Raw genomic sequence first — 18,642 nt, 5'->3', positions numbered from 1 at the left:
TGCCATTTCCCTTTTTTTTTTTTGGTTCCTGATTGGCTTCCTTTGCTGTCTTACGAAACAATTTCATGAGAAAATTGATAATAAATTAACTAAATTGTTCATTTACAAGTGGAACTTGTTAGCTCAAAACAAATTTCAAGTCTTTTAAAATAAACCACACAAATGCAAACTCCATCCGCTCAAAAATATAAAGTATTTTTTAAAGGGTTGAATGTTAAAAAAAATAATGTATTTTTAGTATTTTGAGATGTAATTATTACTTTTTTTTAAAAGTGTTTCTATTGATGAATAAATTTATATTTATTATAGGGTATTTAACGAGAGTAAATATAAAAAGATATGGTTAGTTTAAAAGTAAATAATTACTATATTAGGAGTGAAATTTGATTAAAATACCTTACATTTTTGAACGAAAAAAGTATATATAATGTTTTTACAATTTTAAGTTTTAATTTAGGTTGATGGAGAATATTTTTTTAGGATACAATGAAGGTTTGCCCTCTCGAGACTCAGTTCGAGTCAATAATATTTTTTATAAAACAATATTTTCTTTGTCTTAAATTATAAAATAATTTTAGAGGAATTTTGATATCCTAAAATGTTAAATAATTTAAAAAAATAAATTTCATTAATGATAATTTTTTAATATTACCCTATTTAAGTATAGATAAAATTAAAATAATTATAAAATTTAAAGTTATATTAAATACATGTTATTTTTAAAAGTTTATATTTTTATTTTAAAAAAATATGTTTGCAAAGAATTATTATTAAATTTTATTAATATACTATGCTTACAAATTGAAATGGAGTAAGCAACTTAACTTTATTTTATATACACTTTAAAAAAGCAATAAGTTTTGATTTTTAAATGGAGTAATAGTGAGAAGGTTTTATGGATATGAAGTGACGATGAAATTGTGTCACTTTAGTCAATAACTTATTAATCAAAAAGTTACAATCAATGTTTTAAAAATCAGATCATATATTAAATTAGAAGTATAAATAGGTCATGGTTCTCACAATTTAATTGATCAAACTGACAACAGTGAAATTGTAGATGACATAGTAATTAAATAAAAATATTATACACACGCACTGATGCTGTAATATGTATATTCAGAAATAAAGTATTTAAAATAAAAAAAATAAACATTGACCAAAAAAACAATATATTAACAAATATATATTGTCTAGAGATAATTTAAAACATTGATCATGGCAAGGAGAGCTATTCTTATCAAATTAGTTATTTCTACAACGTCAAACTATTATATGCAGACTATGCTTCTTCCTAAAAAGCTCTTAATGAAATTGAGACAAAATGTAGAAGCTTTCTATGGGGAAACATTGATGATCAGAACATACTCCACCTTGTTTCTTGGGCTAAAATCATCCATGACAAAGCTAAAGGGAGCCTGGGTGTTAAGGATCTTCAAAAGCAAAATCAAGCTTATGTAATAAAACTTTACTGGAATTTTCTTACCCAACCATCTAAACTCTGGGTCCAAGTGTTAAGAAGCAAATATAGTTGCGGGGAAGAGGCTATTCTTAAGATGAAATACAAGCATAATGCATCAATTACATGGAAAAGTATAGTTAAAATTTGAGATCACTTCAAAGAAGGAATGATAACTCGAATCAATATTGATGTTAATAATTCTTTTTGAACTGATAGAGGGCTCGATAATCATACAAGAGTCACTGACAGGGTGCCTATGCCAAGGAGGGTTATTAAAATGGCAGATAAAATCAATGATTTCATTCTTCCTTCAGGAACTTGGAACTACTTTAAACTATGAGAATTGCTGCCATTTGATGTGGTTGACACCATTGTTCACACTTTTCCTAGCAAAGAGAGAGGGAGAGGAATTACTTTTATATGGAAACACTCATAGGATGGGAATTTTAACATCAAATCTGCCTCTCTCTCTTTATTTGTAGGTACGAGCACAGGGATTAATTTCAAAAGGCAATAAATTTGGAGACTTGATGTACCAGAAAATCTTAAAACCTTACTTTGGTTGATTGCTAATAAAGCAATACACACAAAATTTCCCAGATATAGACGTGGTTTGAATGAGGAAGCTTGCTGGCCTAGAGGATGCATGGAAGAGGAGAGTATACTTCACCTTTTTAGAGATTGTAAGGAGGCAAAAATCAAGTAGAGAATGCTGATCAAGGCTGATAAATGGAATGAGTTCAAGAAAGGCAACACGCAAGAATGGCTTGAATGGAATCTAAAAGTTGATGCAAGAAATTCTAAGGTGAAACCACTTCCTTAGTGTCAAATGCTTGCTTAGATGTGTTGGGACTTATGGCTTGACCGATGCCAATGGGTCTTCAACAGAATAGAATATCAAGGAGTTGCTTCTACTAATAAAAGTGTTTTCAAGGATAAATAAGACTTTCATATGTTTAACTTGCTGAAAGGATACATTTTTGACAGGACATGTAGTAATGACCCTCACATGTAAGCCCAAAAGTCTACATGTCTCTTAGTCAAAGGAGAAACCTATCAAAGTGATATGTCTGTTAGTGCTGGAATTATTAAGGGTCAATATCAGGAGTGGGTGTACAAATTTAATGCCATAAATGTGTTCTTTCCACATGACATTGCTGTAATTAATGCTATTAGACTGCGTTAACAAGCTTGTGCAAACAGGGGAATTGAAGATGTGAAAGTTTATATTCAAAACATCAGGTGCTACAACCTCCTTATATGAGATAATCTAATTGGCCATCCTTTTTTTTGGTGTTGTTCATGAAACTAGTTTGCTGCTCACACAGTTTGGGAATGTTTTCTTCTCCTCTTACACTGAGAATGATAACCTTCGTTTATGTAATCTTATTAATTTGAGACTTAGTTTAAGCAAATATTTTTTGGTCATGGGATCATCAACTCCCTTCTAACATAGAGGTGGTAAATGATGAGAAGATTTGATCTCGTGTTGTTTTGTACATAGTTCTGCCAGGTAATATGTAGCCTCATTTTTCATCAAAAGAAAAAAAAAACAACTCACATCTCTAACGTGTTTGCCTTTCTTTTAAATGTTTTTGGTGTCCGCCTTTTCGGTGAACCATTTATTGTTGACTAATTTGAACAGTCAAAAGTTACCCAACTCTTTCCTGGGGTCAGCTTGTCTCCACTGACTTCTTTTTCTATTTCATCTCCATTTCGTTAAAACGCAGCGTTTCACTTATTAAAAAAAATATGGGCCGTTTGCTTCTTCAGTTTTCCAAGTGGAACTTAGTCATAAATCACAAGCTTGTCTCCACCGACTTTTTTCTCCATTTGCTCTCATTTTAGGTAATCAGGTTGCAGGTTTTTTTGAAGCTGAGTTGAACAAGAACAAGAGACCGAAACAGAACAATTTCATGGTGTCATCTACATCGAGGATTGCTTTCCTTGTTGTCTTGATTGTTCTATTCTTTCTTGTTTTCTTCTATATGAGCTGCCCTCTCTACTGGAAAATCTCCTCCACCATACATGATATCCGACAGATCAAACTTGAGGTAGGCATTGTTGGTTGATGAGAGTTGTTAAGGGTAGAAAACAAAATTAAAAAGTACAAAAAGGGCTTTGTCTTTTTTGGGATTTTGTGATCTGGTGGGATTTGAGGACATTATGTGTAGAATAAAATATCAATGTTTATTCATTGTTGATAGTTGAATAAAGGCTATTGGTTTTGAGATTTGTGCAGTGAAATAAACTAGGTGACTGCAAAATAAAACTTCTATGCGTATGTACAGACCTTTTTACTTGCTCTTCAAAATTGGTGCATATATATAGATTGGAAAAGGATTAGAAGATGACTCAATCTTGTTTGTCAAAAATTCTCATTGCCTCTTCAATTCTTTCATCAGACTGCAATGATATATTTTAATTCCTTATACTCATTTTTCTTGTTAGAAGAACTGGTGTAGAGTTTTTTGTGCTTTTGAAATGCATCCTTTAGTTTGGCAATTATGTCTATAGTAAGTGCAATATTTTGATACTGAATGTGACAGCCTCTTTTGGAGAGTATGAAGGACTATTTCTCACAGTTTTTTCATGTTTTGATAAGTTGTTGGTGAAATTAGCTTGGTGCTCGGAGTTCTACCATTTGCCAAGTAGGATTCATTTTCTTAGATATTAATCTTATCTTTGCCTCAAAATGAAGTTATTGATCTTAGAGTTTTTTTATGGTCTCCACAGATTGATAATATTATGAATATTTATGATGTCATAAACATTTGCACATTCCTCTCTTACTTAGGGTAGGCTTTCTCAAAACAATTTTTTTCTCTTTTTAGGTTATAATAACTCTTGGCAGCATTATGTATATATCATCTGATTATCTCCTTTATGATGGGCTGATATTTTTAGAACTAAATGCACGCCATTCAATTCTAAGGCTGCTTGACCTACTCAAGTGAGTCTTGCTTTACCCTTTATGTCTAGTGATGTGAAAGCCAAAACAATATATCCTTGTCTGACATCTCATTAGTTAATCAGCATGAGATATATCCATAGTTGTGATTATGGTTGATTATACTATGGTATTTTATGCAAGATTTATGCTTAATAACTACATTGACTGTGAAAACCAAGGCTTTCTTTTCTTTGGGATATTAATTTGATGGCAGATAGTGCTAATTTATTTCATTGTAATGTTTTTTTTCCAGCATTGCTATGCTTCTTGAATTACAGAGTTGGACAAAGATGGCTGAGGCTTATGATAATCTTATTGATACTGTTAGTACCATGATGATGAGTTTGCAATGCTCTTTCTGAATGCATGTTATATCATTGTGCATATGAACTTTTGCATTTCTTCTTGTAAATTATGATTATTAATAGTATCCATTTTTATTAAAAAAGGTGTAATCACCAGTTCAAGAATTGATGATTGCAATCATGATCTTCATTCTAGCAAATAACAACTAAGGCATAAAGTTAGATAGAGGAAATGCATAAATGGAGACTATTCAAGATTTCATATTTGCACATTTGCATTAATACATTTTGATAGATAGGGATGACAACTTTACACTATCAACTTTATAATTTCAGGCCAAACATAAAGTGGCAACTGAAATCATCTACATAATCATCCCAAGAGCCACTGTTATAAAAAAGAGAGCAATTCAAGAATAGTAAATGCTATACAATCATCCCAAAAGCTACCATGACCAACAGGAGAGTAGCACAAGAAGAGTGAATGCTATACAATCATCTCAAGAGCCACCATGACCAAAAAGAGAACTCAAGTATCGTAAATGCTACATAATTACCCCAAGTATATCAAGTAGAACCTGTGACAAAAGTAGTTCAAATGAAGCAGCTAGAATGAAAAGAGTTAAATTGGATAACTTCATTTAGTATGATCTACATTCATATCTGAACTTGTATTTACCTCAACAGTATAAATAGATATTGTATTGTACTATAAAGTGTAAAAAGTTATATTGATTTAAATAAAAGTGACTCAGTTTTTTCTTGAAATTTAATGACTTACCATTTGTAAATGGTTGGCTGATTTGAAGTGCTTCAAGTGATGTCATGTCACAATCAAGTGGTGCCTATATTCAAGAAAAGAGACAAAATAATTTAATATTGCATGTTACATATTAACAAAATAGTTTGGAATATATGATTACCATCAATACATTGGTAAAAGTCATTTGACTTGGTTCAGGTATATCTAACAACATGTGATCATGTTGTACTTTAATCGATGAGATATCTTCTTCAAGCATATCTAACATCATTGGATCATGATGTACTTGACCTTGCTGTAGTTGGAACAGAAATAATAATTACTTGTCAAGCATCTTAGGCAAAAAAAAAAACAATAGAAAGAAAGAAAAAAATTAATAAAATGCATACATTTGAATCTTTTTTAGAGGCAATGACTAATGATGAAGATTTTTTAGAAGCTTGTAAAGATTGTTTTGAGGCTTGAATTCTTCATCTTTTCTGACTTGATTCCTCCATACAACTTCTAAGTCGTTTTTTGCTTTTTCTACCATCTCTCTTTTTAAAGCCAATTACTTTACTATCAGCACCATTACCTCTATTAATATAGTTACTCTTATGATTCCTTTCACCATCCCCATCACTATCATTATCTTTTTGCTTTATGCGAAGCTCATCCACTCTCTTAGTAAGTTCCAATATGCCTTCATGAACTAGAGAGAATGCTTCGAGACTTTCTGATGCATCACTGGCTAACTTAACAACCATAGGGCACAATTGCCTATATCGTCTTGACCTTTCTAGTTTGGGATTGGCTTCAATCTGCTTTCCCTTCAAATCATGCACTACACCACTTCATGCTTCTCTTGTCCACCTCTTTGTTATATATTTTTCTGGAAGTAACTTGACATCATGATCATACAAGACTCTTAATGCATGACAACATAATATGCCCACTCGTTCAAACTTTTTACAACTGCAAGTAATTGTCTCAGTTAACGGATCAAATGTCAAACTATACACTCCTCTCTTATTAACCATGGTGATTACATAATCAAACAAGGTGGCACAATTTTCTTCCTCTTCATTTGTCTTCCTTTCTTTTCTCTCTTTTATACATGTAGCATCACATAAATCATATTAGAACTGGAACAAATCAAAAATTGGTCGAGTGTAGACTTAGAAAGCTGACGAAGCATACATGAATTCTGCAATATCAACCTTGGCAACTTATCATGTGTATCAAACTCACATTCCAACTCCGTGTAACACTTATCCTCTACAGCTTGTTCAAATTTTTGAAAGAATTGATTAATATCATTTTTTGGATGTGTGCAACTTTTTACACAAGAATTGATACTTTCACTAATTTGAGTGCTTCTCATACCAAGCATCATTGACCCCTTAATATAACATGCTGCCCATTTCTCTTTTATTTGGTACATAGATATCAACCAAGCATTTTCTTCCATGCCATGTCTTGATAATAATTCTTGCCAAGCTTCCTCAAACTCTGTTTCATTCCAACAATGATACATGCAATAGTTGAAATCAGACATAATATGGGATCCATCCTTTATTGAGTTATTAAGGTGCTTCATTGCATTCCTTGAAATATGTTATGTACACAGGGCATGTTTTACTTCTGGCATCACTTCCTATAATGCACGTCCCATTGCAACATCCTGATCAGTAAAAATAGTTAGTGGCCTCACATTCTTATGTGCCCGTAAAAAAATCTCAAAGAGCCATTTGAAAGACTCAATGGTCTCATCGTATAACAATGCGGCTCCAAATATTACCCCTCCTCTATAATGGTTAATGCCAGAGAAAATAGCAAGAGGTCTATTATCTCGATTTGTGCAATAAGTTGTATCAAGTGAAATGACTTCTCCAAAGTAAACATAGTAAATTAACATTCGTGCATCTGCCCAAAACACATTTGTAACTTGCTCCTTTGAGTCCATTTGATGAGCATGAAAAAAAGATAAATTTTTCACCAATTGTCCTTCAAAGTAACGAAAAATACATCCAGCTTCACCATATGACATAGTTCATTGTCTTTTTGAATTAAGATAATTCTTTACATCAGTTCTTGTATATCCCAGATTGGTTCTTCCTCCTGCATATTCACTCATCAACTTAAATGATGACTTTTGATTAATCCCATCTTTTTCAGTAGTTTCTAATTCAAAAGCTTGAGCCGATGTTAGTTCACGAAATGATGAAAACATGTGGATAGCTTCAGGGGGCTGGAGGTCATGATTATGATCAAGAAAAACTTCACTTACTTTGTATTTTCCATTTACATGTACAACTTTCATTCTAGCTTGGCAACCTGATCTTGTCTCAGGTCTAGGATTCTTAGTGTATTTGTCTCGTTTGTCGGGTTTTCGCACCCCCTCTTTACAACAAACATATAGATAACTTAAATATGACTGATCCTTTTTACTTTTATTAAATATCTCTTTGCGAACACCAAAACCTGTTCTCCTTCCATAATCTTGCCAAAATTTCCATGAGTCTTCTATGTTGTCAAATTCAAGATTAAGTCTAGGAGTCAAATTTATATCCATCATATAAGCCTGAAAAATAGACAAGTAGACACCCAATTTAAATTGATTGTAAATATAAATCTTATGCACAAATATTACACTAAAACTTGTAAAATAATTTAATAGAAGTTTATATAAATAATAAGAAAGAAGAATATCACATACTTGAGTAGTACATTCCAAGCCACACAAAAGCAACATATATAGATTCCTACCCTTCCTATTTATCTAATTGGATACTGATGTACCATGTAATGCAAGGATTAAATCAGAGGCCTAAGAACAAGAGTCTTGTCATTGGAATTGCGTCACTAAATCCTGACCAAAAAGACTTCAATGTAAACATCCCACTCACGTTACCCAGAGGTTCTGTTGAACCCTGTCCTATGCTTTACGTATGTCTCTCACCTTTCTCCCCTCATTGTTCTTCCATTGATGTCATGCAGCTTTCAGTTTATCCTATTCTTCGTATAAGCACATGCAATTAACTATTTCAGTCTTCTGATTTGTAATGTATATTAAGAGCAAACTATGAAAACCAGCACCATTTAAATGAAGTATTAAAAACAGAGTTAAAGCAATTGACATATATAACTTAAGGAAGCATATGTGCATGTGTATAGAGCCAAAGAAGAAATAATCAGCAAAGTGATGAAACCAATGAGCACGCTCGTCGACTATCTCTTCTTGATCGCACAGCACTTGTAAAGTTCTTGGTTTTGGAGGCAAATTGAGGAATTTCCTGCCCTGTTGGAGAAACATATGCAACCTAAAATAAAGTTGTAATGATGGGTAATTTTCACTTGGAAAACTGAAGAAAGTGAACGGCCCAGATTTTTTTTTTCAATAAGTGAAACGCTGCGTTTTAATGAAATGGAGAGGAAATGGAGAAAGAAGTCAGTGGAGACAAGCTGACCCCCTCTTTCCCTCCCCCAACACGACTCCTGCCTCTTTGACTTTTTTCAGTTTTTGTTACTGCCCTTTTTCCTACCATTCTTATCTCATCTCTCTTTTATAGGCAACAATTATCTTATATTGTCTGTTTAAAAAATACAACTTATTTAGAAAATATATTATTTATCATAAATTATAACATAATTTTAAAAAATTTTAGTTATCTTAAAATATAAGACAATTTAAAAAAATAAAATTTTATTAATAATATTATTTTAATATTATTGGTGAAGTGAAAATAGTATTGAAATAATATTGTAATATAATAATTAAGCGTGTATGGGTACTTTTAAAAGATTATAATTTTATTTTGATAAAGTGTTATTATTATATTATAATTTTTTAAATAAAGCTTTTACCAAATGGTGGTTACCGCACCTTTTGGTCTTTTAACCTTCTAAAGGGGCATTTAAGAAATAGAGAAATATAATCTTGGTGATCTACGATTCATAATATCTTTTTGGATATGTTTACCTCATTTATCTTGACATTTTAACACTTGTTTTAATTCATTTGGATATAACTGGTTAGTATTTGTAATCAGAGGGGAAAAATATTTTTAGAGAATTTTTAGAATTTGTTGCACATTATTTATATATTTAATTGAATATTATTTTAACTCCCTGAATATTTATTTTATTATTTTCATAAAAGGGTGGCGTGTGATTAAATTGTGTGCAACTTTGATCAATTAGTTACCTAAATTTAGAACATGCGACTAGTGTTGTAAAGACTTAGATCGATCTAGATAGTTAAACTGATTGGACCACTACCTGATATAAAAATGACTTAGTTCAACTAATTAACTCATTTTGGAGTTGGATTGTCTTTAACCACTTTGAATCGGGCAATTTAAACAAAATTAGAGTTAACTTGGAAATCAGAACAATTGAATAGTTTTAAACCATTTTTTTACTCTTATTTTAGTTATAACATTTTTTATTCAATTAAAAATGTCAATGTCAACTTTTATTAGTATTATATGAATTAAACTATAGAGAGAATTAAAAGCTTATTTGTAATTTAGGTTTTGGATTTTGTAGTTAGTGTTCGTTACATGTTTGATAAAAGGTGTAGTTGTTATTTTGTAATGAACTTCCAGATACATGAAGTCATACAGTAATTTTTGTTAAGTCTACGACTAAGCTTGAACTACATGTTCCATGGTAATTAGTGCAACTAGATTAGTTGTGATTGCACTAGTTTTGTATCTAATTGGATTGCGCTCGACTCTTGTTTAATTTGCCTAATTGGATCTCAATATTCAAGTGCTATGCGTGCTGGCCATTCGACTGCTACCTTTCATCTCATTGCATTTGTTACACATTGGTGGTACCAACTAGCTAGTAAATTGAACTACCATTGATCACCAAGTATATATAGGAATTCTTGAAAGACTTTTTAACTAAGTTTAGGTAGCCTATTGTCATGGGACTAATCTTTTAACCTACAAGTCACTTAGATACAATTCATTGAAAAATGCTAAGCAAGCCTAATTTATTAAAAAGGAAGAGACAAAGTTGAGGGATAGAAGTTTTGAAAACAAAGGATGAATGAGAGAGTTTCGAGAAGAAGAGAGTTGTATTGCTTTAAAAACTTAAGGATGATTATAAATGAAGATGGAGAAGGTATTTTATGGACAGTGAAAAATAATTTGATCATATGATTATTATTGATTCTCTAAATTCTCTACAATATATTTTACTACAAATATATAAATATTTATAAGAAATTCTCTAGATCTATCTTAAGATATTTATTCTAGAGTTATATAAAATTATCTTGCCTATGCTCTAATAATCTCAAAGTTAATTAAGAGTCTTTTGGAAGATTATGAAACGTTCTGAACCACTATAACCTCTTAAAAAATCACGGATTGTAACACAGGCTAACTTTGACTAATTAATAGAGGTGAACATCATCTTAAATTGGCTAGTAAAAAGTTCTTCATTTTACTCCCAGGACTCCCATTTACATTGAACAAAAATCAACTTCACTTCCATTCACTTCATAAAACTGGAAAATCAAACAAATACTAGTTAGTTTATTTTAATTACAATCATTTTAGATAGACAAAATCAAATCATTTGGATTTGTTTATACATCCCGTAATCCAATAAAACTTAAACTCATCTCTTAGGAAAAAAAATGACCTAGACTGTCACTATATTGTACTAGAGGAGTTTAGTTTAATTTGAGGTTAATACGATTAAGGTTTGTCAATGAATTTTAATATTATATATAAAACTCCCTGCATAATCCTTTATAAAAATTTCTTAATTCAAAAGAATATAACTATTAAAAAGCACATCTCTTCATTTAAAAAATATTTTAACGAGAAACAGTGTAGTTTAAACCTTGGTTTAATTTCCTTTTATAGACAACAACTACATGGGACTAGAAGAATTTAAGAGATGGGTGGTTGAAGACATTGGTCTTGTTTGATTACTAAAATGAAATGAAATGAAATGGATTAAAAAATAAAAATAAATTAAATTAAATCACCTTTCTTTCTATGATAAATGTAATAAAACTCATTAATGTTTACTATAAATGTGAGAATTATTATACTTTTCAAAAAATTCAAAAATCATGATTTCCAATTTCACAAATTAAATTAATACTTCCTCTTATGAATGTGCTCACATATTTTCTTTAATTATTTTATTTTTATCTCTATTTTTTAACCTATTTCATTCCATACATTTTCAGGGAGCAAGAAAACGGGATCTTTAAGTTATGCCTTTTCAAGAATGTACTCCATTTGTTTTTTTATTTTGCTTTTTTTTCTTCCCAGAGGAAAGAGGCTCAAAGGCCCAAAAGAAACAACAAAAACGGGAACAGAAAAGCCCAGAAGAGAGTACTCAGCCCAAAGGGGAAACCACGGCTGTTCTCCTAGCAAATGAACCGAACCTCGTCACCCATTTCACTCCACACACGTAAACTCACAGAATGTACTCCTTTTTATTCAAGTGTGTTGCTACATTTAAAGGATTAAGATACAATTTTTTTACAAGTATTTTTGAAGAAACTACAAATTGGCACCCTAAAGATAATAAAGAAATAATATAATATAATATTTAATATTATATTAAGAAATGCTCGCAATAAGCATCTCTGAGCTCAGAATGGGAATTTTAAATCATTGACTACTAATGTTAACGTACACCCAAAGGTGAAACAGAAGCATATGAATAAACTTGATAAGAAGTACAAGAGCTAACAGGCGCAACAATATAGACAAGTTTAAGATTTCCTTATTTCCCATTGAAATGTTACCGTTTGAGTGCCACGTGAGATAGCATCTTAGTAGAAGAACCATCTTCTTTGAGAGCATTAACAGAAGCATCACTTAGATCCTTCATTGTCTTGCGAATCACCTTGCATTCTTCACCTTCCATCAAACTCTTCACCAATTTAGCAATCTCTTCTCTTTCCACTATGCCATTTTCATTAACCTTAGGTCTCAATGCCACTTTCAAACCATCAGTTAACAGAGTAGCATTCATCCTCTGCTCAGCAAAAAGTGGCCAAGCTATCAATGGCACTTCATTTTGTACGCTTTCAAGCGTCGAGTTCCAACCACAATGACTCAAGAATCCACCAGTTGAACTGTGACTAAGGATTGAAATCTGAAGTGTCCAAGAAGGAATAACAAAACCTTGCTCTTTAGTTCTCTCCAAAAACCCTTCTGGTAAGAAATCTAAAGGATTCTCATTTGCAGAACCAAGGTAAGCAGCATGAACTTAGTTGCTTGGTGCTCTAAGAACCCATAAGAATTTTTGGCCACTTTGCTCTAAGCCAAAAGCTAGCTCATTGATTTGGTCTTGGGACAGGGTCCCACCACGTCCGAAAGAAACATATAAAACAGATCTAGGTGGTTGATTCTCCAACCATCTAAGACACTCTGACCCGTTTTCTTCATTGTTTGACCCAGTTTGAGTTATGGGTCCAATCGGATACACTGGCAGAAAACCACTCTCTTTATTCTCTGTCAAGGCTCTTTTAGCCTTTTCTTCCATTTCCGTGAAGCTATTAACCAATATCCCATCAACAGAGGACAATCTCTTGCTTCGTTGGAGAAACCTTTTGTAATGTTCGCCGGACCGGTTTTGAAACGGGTCGGTGAGATATCTATCATAGAGAGGAACACAACCTGGAAGCTGGATAGGTTCTGGCAGGTCTCTGAACTCACAAGAAATCTCTTGGTCGAGGGTTGGGAGATAGAGGCATAAGAAAAGCGTTGAAGCAGCTGAAGGGAAGTAAAAGAAAGACAAAGTACGAAGTTGCTTTGCGAAATCTAGTACCTCGGATGCAAAAGGATCGACAACTATAGCAGCCAATGGAGATCTGGAATTCAAGGAGGTCAATTCATGTCGTAAAGATGGCAAGGATTTGGTTATTGTGAGTAGAATTTGGATTGCTACTTGGGCATCTTTGGGTAGGTCTTGTTTGGAGATAGGAGGGAGAAAAATAGATTCGATGTTTGAAGGAAGATTTTGAAGGTAAGCTATGGAGGAACTAGGAGGAGATTCTAGTGAAGGGATGATGAAGGTGACATGGAAGTCAGGATGAATATGAACAAGTCGTTTGGAGAACTCCAGGATAGGAATTAAATGGCTAAATCCAGGACTGGGTACAACGGCTATGTGAGTTGTCCTGTCCATGGAAACTTCAGAACAAAGACTTGAGATCGAAGAAGAAAAGTAGAAAATTTGGATCGATCACGTTCTAAATATGCAGATTTCTTTCTTTCTGGGTTGGTGAAATCTTGGAGATTCGATGGGGCTCATGATTTATACAGAACGAACACACACACACACACACACACATTTTATATTATCACTTGATTAGAAAAGCATTCTTGGCCTTTAGAAAATTCTGCATCATAAGTCTATGAAGTGGTGGGACCCACCGGCGTGGTGTTGTTTTTCTCTTGTCCGTTCACCTTCGTCTCGAATAATTGATAAAACGACAGGTAACTCATTTTACACCAAATTTCAGTCAAAGCGAAAGAGGTGATGTAAGTGATCACGCAGGGATCTGTCTTCTATATATTGGCCCAAAAAAAAAAAGGGGATCTGTCTTCCATATAATTATAATCCTACGGGAATTATTTTCTTGGGAATCAAGAGCATTAGAAAAAGGTGAAAATTGCTCAAAATTCCCCATTCACCGATTTAATTACGCACATGGTGAATGGGGGAGCCTTCGAGCAATTTTCCCAAATAATAGTCATAAATTTCAATACAATAAAATATAAAATGCACATGCACAGCTTTGGTGTGCTGGGATCAATTACTTTTTTAGGGGTTGGTCCAGTTTAATTAGAATTTTTAAGTTAAAATCTTAAATATGCATCATCGATCAAATATTTTGTAAAAAGTGTGTCTCAAAAAAAAAAAGTATTTACAAATATAAATTAAGTCAAGGTCTCAAGGATCTAGATATGGGAATCAAATAAAAAGAAAACACGGAACTGATCATTTCGAGAAGGAGACGGAAATCAAACATGGAACAGAAATATAAACTGTTGGAAAGTTCTCAATAATTTGAATAAAGGATGATCACGTATTATCTTACTTTGACGATTCGGAGCCGCCAAGTGCCAACTCTAATGCGAAGAAAATGATCCATGATAACAAATTCGTGATAAAAAATAATCATGTAGTTTTTTTTTTCCCTCCTTAAACTCAACTAATTCTGTAACAGTTAACGGTAAAAATAACATTATACATCTCCTCAAAACCACAATATAAAATATTTTTAATTTTACTTGATCTAAAATATAAAAAATTGAATAATTTTTATAGTTATTTTTTAATTATATTCTTACTTTATTTATTATTTTCTTAAAAAAATAACATATTAAAATTTTAATTATCATCACCGAAGTATTTACATAAAGTATTTAATGAGAATAAATTTAAAAAGATGTTTATTAAAAAAATTTAAGGTTTCAACTGTTTTTTTTAAAACTATAAATTAATTATAAATGTTCTATATTAATTATAATCCAGAGAGTATCAGTTATAAATGTTCACCAAACATTGCACCATGAAAAATTTTAAGATATCAAATATTTACTCCATTAAAAAATATAAAATATTTTTAAAGGATTGAATGTTAAAAAATATAAGACATTTTTAATTTTTTAAGATGTAATCATTTTTTTAAAAGTGCCCTTATTAAATATATCGCATTATTTTTTTAAGGTGAAACACCTTATTAAATAAAGATAAATATGAAATAAATAAAATTAATTTAAAGATAAATAATTACTTTATTAAAATAAGATTCAGTTAATAATGTAATATATATTTTTTAAGATTCAGTTAATAATGTAATATATATTTTTAATGAAAGGACTACTTTGTTGACTCTAATAATATAAAACAAAATATGTTGGCCCAAAAAAAAAATACAAAACATAATATGATTTAATGTATGGTCAAGGGGAAAAAAACTTAGAAGAGATTAGAAAAACGAGGCTAAAGAATATACATTATTACTCTCTAGACTTGCCTTCTGATGAGCATCAACCTAAAAGCATCAACCTAAAACATCCAGATCGAATCATATTTAAATAATTAATTATTTTATATTTGTAATAAATTTATATTTTAATAGATGCATTATAAAAGATAAAGATAATCTATTACCACTCACTTTATTTAAAAAACGAATATATTATTAAAAAATACAAATTAAAATTTTAAATCCAAACCATCTAAAGCAGACTTAAGCGATCCAGAACTGACTGTTGCTATCAGCATCGAAGTTGGATCCATTATGTCCCGCCTTATCTCACACTCCAACTCGCAGCAACTTAAAATACAAAATTTTCTTTTCCAACAAAATTTTGATAAACTACAAAATCTATTGGCAAAGCGGCAATTTATAGCTTCTTTTCCACGACAATCCATTCCGACTCCCCTTACATTAGAATAGCACAAAATCAGTCTATAAAAGTAATTCAATTCATAAAGATTTGACACATAATTTGTAAGATTATAAAATTAAATCACTGAGAACTTTATTAGCAAATAATCTATAAGTACTTTTATAATAACTCTTTAATCTTAAAGGCATGCGTTGATTATAATGAGTCTTAGGGATCCAACTCGTTTAAGGGCCTGTTAGTTTCAAGTTATTTGATGGAAAAAAATTTTAAGAAAAAATTATTTTATGAATTTTTATAATATTTGTTTAAATTTTTGAAAATAATCAAAATAATAAAATAGATTTCTAATTTTTTTAAAAAAGTTACTTTGGGTTATTTGATGAAAATAATCTGCTACAATGGAAGAGATAGAGTGTTCTAAAAATGTGATTTAGACAAAAATATCATAAAAATTTAATATAACTAAATAATAAATAATTTTTATAAAATAAAAATCAAGGAATGTATCATGAACTTTAAAAATAACTAATCAATAACCACTTTTTATTATTATAAATAAACATAAAATAATATATGCTTTTTATAAAATTTTAATAAAATAAATCACTTTTGTAAAATTTTTAAAATATCTAAAAATAACTTTATTTTATAATTTTAAAGAATGGGTCCTAAGCTTTTTTTTGACACACACACACAGAGAATAACATAAAATCAAATGGCAGAGGGCCATTTATAAATATCAATTTATCCTCTGTTTTCCTCTGTTCATCTCTCACAAACCAATAAAAATTACACAAACACATATAACATCTTCACCACTTAAACAATCACAAGTAAAACCTGAAACATGCATCTTAATATTGAAATTACATATTATTATAGAAGTCAAGCTTCAATAATTCCCTCGAGCCCTCTCTCTCAAATTCATGGCAAACTGAGACAAGGTCTGTGTAGAGGACCCATCTTCTTTTACTGCATTAGCTGCAGATTCCTTCAAGTCTTCCATTCTTTTACGAATCTGTCTTCCTTCTTCTCCTTCCATGAACCTTACTATAACCCTAGCTATCTCATCTCTCTCCACAATCCCTCCTCTCTGGTCATTAGGTTCTGGCCATAATGCCACTTTCAAGCAATCTGTTAAAAAAGCTGCATTCATCTTTTGTTCTGCAAACAGAGGCCAAGCTATTATTGGAACGCCATGAACAATACTCTCCATGGTCGAGTTCCAACCACAGTGACTTAAAAAACCTGCAACAGAATTGTGACTAAGGATTTGAATCTGAGGTGCCCATGAAGGAACAACAAGACCTTGATCTTCGGTTCTCTCTAAGAACCCATCTGGTAAGAAATCTAAAGGGTTCTTCTGATTTGAAGAAGAAAGGTAAGCTGCACTAACATCGTTACTTGGAGGTCTCACAACCCACAAGAATTTCTTACCACTTAGTTCCAACCCAAAAGCTAGTTCATTGAGTTGATCTTGAGATAATGTCCCTCCACTCCCAAATGAAACATAAACCACAGATCTTGGTGGTTGATTTTTCAACCATATTAAACAGTTCGACCCATCATTGCTACTTGTCTGATCATCATTACTGGACCGGGTTTGAATAATTGGTCCAACTGGATAAATCTGAGGCTTCTTTCCTTTGGTTTCTTCTTGCAAGGCTGTGATTGTCTCAGTTTCTAACTCTACGAAGCTGTTGAAAAGAACCCCGTGAATTAATCTTAGCTTCTTGGCACGTTCAAAGAATTGCTTAAGAACTAGTCCATCATAAAGTGAATCTACAATCTCTCGACCACGAACTGGTATACAAGGTGGAATCTCTATGGATTCTGGTAGGTCAACTCTGAACTCTGCATCATCATTATCAAGCTTCGTGGAGTTACAGAAGTAGAGAGAGAAAATCAAAGCAGCATATGGAAGATACATATAAGACAAGATATTGAACTCTGCAGCAAAATCTAGTGCTTCGTGTGCAAAACAATCAGTGACCAAAGCAACAAGGGAGGTTCTGGAGATTAGAGACTTCAATTCTTGATGAATATGTGGTAAAGAGAGAGTGACTGCGAGCTGAACTTGGGCTCCACGATGAACATTTTCAGGCATGTCGTGTTTGTGAACTGGAGGAAGAAGGATATAGTGAATGTTTGGAGGAAGAGTTTGAAGGTAAGATTCGGAGGAAGAAGGAAGAGTGTCGAGGATTGGGACGATGCAAGTGACATGAAGATCTGGGTTGAGTTGAACGAGACGCTTTGAGAATTCGATAACTGGGAAGAGATGGGTGAACCCAGCACTGGAAATGAAGGCGATGTGAGGTGTTTTCGTCATTGAAACTAGCTGCGATCAAGAAGGTGTAATATTATTGGTGGATTTGGATAGGTTTGGTTGTTCAGATTTTGATGATGAGTGAATTAATTTATAGGATAAATCTGTTCAATCTTGAGGCGATTTGTCTGGACTTTTCTGAATCTCAGATCTTGGAATCAAAAGTAGGTTTGGCCACTTCATCTGACCCAAGTTCCTCTGACACGCATGATGCACCTCAAAGATTAGAGACGTAAATTGAAAAGTACAATAAGTAATAAAGTAAATATCAGCTTGGTTAATAAACTTATAATCTTGGAATAATAAAATTTTAGTTTTTTAAATATGTCTCATTTATAGATTTAATTTTTTAAAGGGAAAACTAACCGGTCAGTCCCTTATAATTCTACCGGATTTGGAATCAGGTCGTTTTTCATTGGATCCCTATATTTCATAATGCTAA

At 32.0% G+C, this 18,642-nt stretch overlaps 1 pseudogene; it reads right to left on the bottom strand.

Moving 5' to 3' along the window:
• Nucleotides 1-12,023: 12,023 nt before the first annotated feature.
• Nucleotides 12,024-18,370, bottom strand: LOC129289916 (uncharacterized; annotated as a pseudogene).
• Nucleotides 18,371-18,642: the final 272 nt, after the last annotated feature.

The sequence above is a fragment of the Prosopis cineraria genome, unplaced genomic scaffold (assembly GCF_029017545.1).
Source record: "Prosopis cineraria cultivar Desert tree isolate PC_DT_omini unplaced genomic scaffold, ASM2901754v1 PC13, whole genome shotgun sequence".
Taxonomy (NCBI): Eukaryota; Viridiplantae; Streptophyta; class Magnoliopsida; order Fabales; family Fabaceae; genus Prosopis; species Prosopis cineraria.
This window is presented reverse-complemented; position numbering and strand designations above follow the sequence as displayed.